Below are 6,916 nucleotides of genomic sequence, written 5' to 3'. Positions count from 1 at the left end.
ATCTCTGATTCCCATCCATAGGGAGGTATGAGCTGCATTTGTTTTCTTTTTTTGTCTGAAGGTCTGGCCCACAGCAGGAGTTGTCTAACTCTCCCAAAGTTGCAAGGTATCTTGTCTTCCACATGTTTCTTTCAAGGACTTAGCCCTGCCTGACTGTTAGTAACATTTCTAACTCAGCTGCCTACAATGCTAGAACAACTGTCACGGTGGAATATTTGTATGAGGTAGACACTAATCCAGGTTCTTTGGACATTTTCTCTTCATTTTCAGGAGCACTGTAAGCCTTTTCACCTGACTATCCTTGTCCTATAGAGGGTGCTTTTTCATTGCCTTCAATAAATATTTAGACTCATTGCCTTTATGTGTGTCTTATTCAACTTTTTGTTTTGAACACCATGGCTGTACAATAAAGCCCCTCCAAAACTTCTGGTAATAACATTGTACCACATATATAAATGATTAAAAATAAAAATACAAGTAACAGCACAAGGTATAATGGGAGTTTTGTTTTTTTTAATTCTGCTCACATACTTAAAAGAAAATTTGCAATAGTCTTAAGGAAGAATAATTTACAACATCATAATTTGTATTTATATTAATTTGGTACAGTAGCTAGAGGAAATGACCTAGAACATATGATAGACAACCATCAAATAATACAAATAATATAAGGGAAACATTATTAAACCACCAGCTTCTACATGTCTGAAATGCTGAGTTCATGTTCGAAATATCAAGGAATACATTTCTGAAACAACTCTTATTTAGTAACTTTTTAAAAAACTCCTAAACAAATTAAGAGTATAAAAAATTTACTGAGAAAAAGAAAGTGTCTGTCTAGGAGGAATAGAATAGGGTCCAGACAGAGGTTCCCCTCCAACCCCACTTCTCAAGCGTGTATCTTTAACCAAGCTATAAGGTGAGGCAAGGCCAATGGTAAGTCTGAGGATGGCTGTGAGATGGGCCAAGCCATGGTAAGATAACAAGTATACCTGATTTAATGGACATCAAATTAGGAAGCACTCATGGGACAGACAAGGAATTTCCTGGAAGGTGTGGATTGAGGAGGTTTGATCCTCAACCTCAACATGCTTCATGTCAGTTTACAAATTCAATTACTGTGTTTAGCCTGAAGGGAAATATATGGGTGTAGTCACTCCTCTTTTCTTGAATCCTGGCCTACCGTGAATGAGCCTTCAGCCACAGCTTTCTTCTGCACTGACCTTTTGGTACTAGGGACAGAACTCAGTACCTTGTGCTTGCCAACCAGGTGCTTTACACACTGAGCTGTCTTCCGCAGTGCACCGACCTTTTGAGGGCCCAACCCTGTCTGACTGCCTATGGTATTTCTAAATAACTTAGCTATTATAGAAACTAACAAAATTCCATTCAGAACAAGGCAATCTTTGATTTGTGAGATTTATTTATCTAACATACTTAATATACATTAATTCTTATGTAAGGATGAAAATAACTAAAACTAAAATGGCTATAATTTTAAGAAAATATAATTAAATGATTTATAATTTTAAGAAAAATAAATTCTCAATATTATTTCAGTTTTAATGCACATTAACCTAGTATGTAGTTATGAAATACCTTTTATTATCTATTGAAAAAATGTTGAGTACTGAAAACTAAATGATATGTGATAATTGTAAGCTTCCCCAACTGTCTGCTGTGTTGTAACTATAACAGTGTCTAGAATTAATTCCTATATGTAGTTCACCCTGCATTACAGTTTTAAGCAGAATTTAAATCTTAAGCTCACACAGATGCTAAAAAGGTATAATAAACTTTCCTGCGATTCTAAGGTAGCATGTGTGGATCTAAAGATGCAAAGATTAGACAGACAAATAGACACAACACTTGATTTTAGCCAAATGTCAGAGAATCAATAAATAGATACATGTAAAGAAAGAGTAACTGGTAAAGGTACAATATTTGATTCATAAACTACTTATTTCTATCAGGATTACTTACTTTATGTGATGACATTATTTCATATGAGTGAATCTCAGGGCTTCAAACTATAATTCTTTAGATTTTCAAATACTTCCATACTCAAGCAAACGTTGCATATATAGCTCTGTTGATAAGTCTTGTTGTAGGCAGCTGAGTTAGATAGAAATATTATAGGCAGTCAGACAGGGTTAGGTCCTCAAGGAGCCAGTATGAAAGATAAGATACCCTGAAACATTGGGAGAGACAGACACTCCTGCTCTGGGCCAGACCTCAAGACCAAAGATGAAACGAAGGCAGCCTCGTAGTTCCCTTGGGATAGACATCAAGGACTGATATTCTGAATAGGTATCAAGCACTGTGAAAAAGTGAGGCAAAGCCACTAATCGAACCCCCTACAGCCCCTGTTCTGAATCCCTTCCTGCTCGCTAGGTAACTTTCTTCCCTAATTGATCCTGATTTATTTGATCCTGATTTATCAATATTGTTTGAGCATTTGTGCTTGTAATCTTATTGGTGGACCGTGTTTTGTCCCCTCATGCCCACCTTGTGAGCTCCTATGTTTCCCAACTTGGGCCCATCCCACATTGTAGATTTGCTCTATAAAAATCTCAGGAAAAGGCAGTTCACTGGGCAAACCTCTTGGACAGAAGCTTTCTCTCCTTCAATAGGTATATTCTTTTCTTAACCTCTATCATTCCTAAAATTATTACTTCAGTTTTAGGGAACACAAATTTGTCCCAGGTATCTTGAGGTTGGGAGTTACTTTCCCCTATACCAACCTTAAGCTGATGGTGTTCTTCCCAAGCATTCTGGTCAGCTTTGAGATCATATTAATTATATACTCTTCATTAGAAGTTTCACATTATAAATAAATAATTTTTATTTATGACACTTACCTTGTAAGTTTTATACCCAGAAAATGACGGCTATATATAAAGCAGTACCCACTGAGAGCCCTGCCTAAATTTCAAAATATACCCAGATATACTTATTAGAGAGAGAAAAAACCCTAAATGGAACCCACACTACAGAATGTGATTGTTAAGGTCACAGGAAAAGAAGTTTCCTCAGTTAGTGTGATCTTCCCAGAAAACACAAAAGTCCACAAAACTCTATGGGAGTTGTGTGGGAATCACTAGCAAATGGAACTGTTCTTTAGCTCATATGGTAAGTGTGCTTACTTGTTTTTCTCCTTGGTGTATTTTGTGCTGGCTCTCTGTTCAAAAATCTCATACTGATTATTTGCTTTTAGAGTAAAATATTGACCTGAACATAATGTCACAATCTACTCATGTTGCAAATTGCTTTAGACTTCTATGCATTTGGCATATATAATTGCCCTAATCTCTTTTCAGACCTCATGAGTGTCCTGCTGAACTAAACTAAATTTAAAATACAATGACTTCAAATAATGCTGTGATTCTAAACAGCTTTCCATTGACACCTTTACTGCCTGACACACTGTTTCCAATAGACTTTTTATTTCATCAAACATAATTGACCATTTCAGTTTTCTGACACTATATTACTATGTTAGAAAGGATTTTTATCTCCATCCAATTTGAAACAATAATAAACATATTGATATACATAGATTTTTTTTTCTTTCTAATTGTAATGCTCCAGGCAATTTGTGTTCTGGTTCTACTTTTAACCAAAATACACTTTCATAAACTGGAAGCACACATTATTAAAAATAATAGTAGAAATAAATACAAAAAATCAATGACAAGAATACTAATTATGTGTAGCATTGATTAGTATTTCATGCTACTAAGATATTCATTTTTTTATGTGCCAGAAATCAAAATTGGGCCTTAATGCTAGCCACGTAGGTGCTGTGCCATTGAACTACATCTATGGCCCTCTGTTTAGATATTCTGAAGCACTTCTCTAATCTTTAATCTAACCTTTATAGTCACTATAGCATTAGTACTACCTGGAGCACAATTTTACCAATAAAAATTCTCAGACTTAGAACTAAGTTAAGTAACTTGACATACAGCACAAATTAACTGTATTTAAAATCTAGTTGTCTACCCTCTTCTTTCCGTGACTGGGGTTATAAATTATCTAAATTAGCAAATATTTAAAATGTATAACTTTATCTGAAACATTCATTTCTGAGATGTTTATACAAAATGACAAGTAATCTTAACATCTGCTTTTTCAACTAGAGTTTTAGTGACACTGATTAGATCCAAAATTGAAACTTCATGTACAACAGTATAAAATATTATTCAAAGTTTTAAGACTAATGAATACCATGGAAAATTGTTTCAACAGCCATATTAAACTCAAACTAAAGAATCAACATGAAAATCTCAGAGGTTTGGGTTGGAGGTGTGACTCAGTGGTAGAGCTCTTGCCTTACATATGCAGGGCCCTGGGCTTGAACCTCAGCACCACAAAAACGAACAAAAGAAAGGTAAAATAGCAAGTAGAAAATTCTGTTTTAGAACTTTATTTCTAATAATTATAGCAATAAGTCAAACATTTCCTAAAATACAGTGAATTTAAATATATGCATTAGTAAAAAGTATAACATTTTAAATTAAGCATTTTTGTGAACCATTTATCTTTTTCCTTAAAGCTTCTTATTCTGAGAACATTTTTTTTTACCCATTAAAAAAAGCCTTAGTTCTTCATATTTATATTTACTTGAAAGATTTGTTTCAATTAATGAATTGTGTAAAACTACTTCAACTTCATTTCAGTGGATTTAACATATCTATTAGCAGGCGTCATTGCTACAATAGCGCAGAACTTGACATATTTTGAGAGAAAATACGTGGGTTTGATAAAGAAATCAGTTCTCTTTCTGGACAATACAATAGAAGGGGCCACTAAGAGGATACAGACCAGGGTTGGGGAGACAACTCCGCAGTCTAAGCACATGACTGGCAAGCATAGGGTCCAGAGTTGCAAAACTGGTACGCCATGCTGGGCCTGGTACCCTGGGTGTGCCATGCACCCCTGAAACTGGGCATGAGGGTGCATACTTGTAATCCCAGTGCTGGGGAGGCTGAGACAGGAGGATCACTACCAGACTGTACTGCACTGTGTAGTAAGACTATGTATCTAAATAAAGTAAAAAGGACTGGGGAGACAGCTCAGTGGCATAAGCGGTTGCCTGGCATGTGCAATGTCCCAACTTCGGTCACCAGTACTGCGAAAACAGACAAGTAAAGTTAGGAAAAAAGACATTTAAATAAAGAAGATACAGGGGGGAACTACCCGCTCAGGCCCCCCATCCTGTCCTTCTCTAGGGACAGGAGTTTTCCTTCTCTCAATAAATATATTCTGCTCATAAAAAAATGAGAAGATACAGACCAAAAAATGTTTCTATTTTAACCTGGAATTATATTTAACTAAGTGTGTACTGCATACATATAACTATAGATATTTTGAATTTTTCTGTATTGTTATCCAACATTGATTTTTTAAAGAATATATAAAGAATTTTTATGCCAAAATCAAGAGAATAGTTCATTCTATGGGATTTTTTATATACTGAAATTAAAAAAGACAAGTTTATTCTAATGGAATATTAAATGGAAAAATATCGCAAATGTGGAAGAAGACAGACTATTGTGCAGAATGCTATGAATGAATTAATAGTACTCAAGCTGGGTTTGCCAGACTCCTTGTGGGTATTAACATTTAAAAAATACCTATTCTGCTTTTCATTACACAAAATTATTACCCAAAATGTCACACAAGTGTAAAAATAATTACTACTGTTTTTATTATTTGACTTTCTTTTGTCCTATACACATTTCCCTTTTCTGTTTTATGTAAGACAATTAGGAAGAACAATGGTAGATGACTCAGTGTAGGGAGCAATATATTTTAATAAATTTCATCCATAACTCATAATAAGGCCTATGTTTAACTTTACACCCAAGAACATACAAATTACGAATAGTAAGCAAAAGTAAATGAAGAAAAACACATTTAGGATACATTATGATGTGATACTTATTGATTTTAGTTTTGTTCCCTTTCATACCATTGGGTTCCAGAGTATTCCATTTTACTTTCTAGCGCTGATTCAGGCCTACTAAATGAATTTCACAAGACACAGCTCAAGAAACACTATTCCACATATATTAATCTAATAGCCTAGATAATTCACCATCATTCTAAAGCAAATATATATTCATTTGTTTATCTTCTAGTGTGAGTAGGCATCTCTAGGTTTTAAGAGTACTAAATGAAGTCTACTACTTTGTATCAGAGCAATTGTCAAGCTAGAGCTTGCCTACCATGACATGTGAAAGGTGATTTATTTATCATCCTGGACTTCAGAGACCTAACCCCGCCTCCCCGAAATGCTGCATATTCTCTGCTTCTCTTAGGAATGCTAGTGGCATTTTTCAACTATAAGATTTGGGGCATATCTATAAAAAGGATAAAACTCAGAAAAGTCTTCTACACCCATTCAACTTTAAAGAATACAAATTCTAATAAGAAGTGAAATTTCACATCCAAAAGTGCAGGGGAGTAGAGTGGGAAGGATATTGCTAATTTATTAGACCTGTCACTTACATTTCCACTCCCACTATGACACCGTTTTAAGTGTCAGTGAAGCATAAGGATGAAAGAATTTTGAAGCAGTATCAAAGAAAAGTAACTTCTTTGACAGAGAATACAGGTATCTGAATTTCACATTTTTTCATTTTCAATGCTCATGCATATTCTACTGCAGTTTATTAATTATGCTAACACTTGGGGAAAATAATTTTCTCTACTAGGCCATTTTTCATTCACTTACCAAATTCAAGTATACTCTACCAAACAAATGAAACATGTAATTTTAATGTTTAGCATAGTTAAAATCACTAGTACATGCAAAGTAAATTAAAAGAAAAAATTATATGTTAATGTTCATTAAGGTCTATAAATTTGAAACATATACACTAAATTTTAAGTTAGATGGGCTTTTTGG

Source organism: Octodon degus, unplaced genomic scaffold, assembly GCF_000260255.1.
Source record: "Octodon degus isolate 3935 unplaced genomic scaffold, OctDeg1.0 scaffold00383, whole genome shotgun sequence".
Taxonomy (NCBI): domain Eukaryota; kingdom Metazoa; phylum Chordata; class Mammalia; order Rodentia; family Octodontidae; genus Octodon; species Octodon degus.
This window is presented reverse-complemented; position numbering follows the sequence as displayed.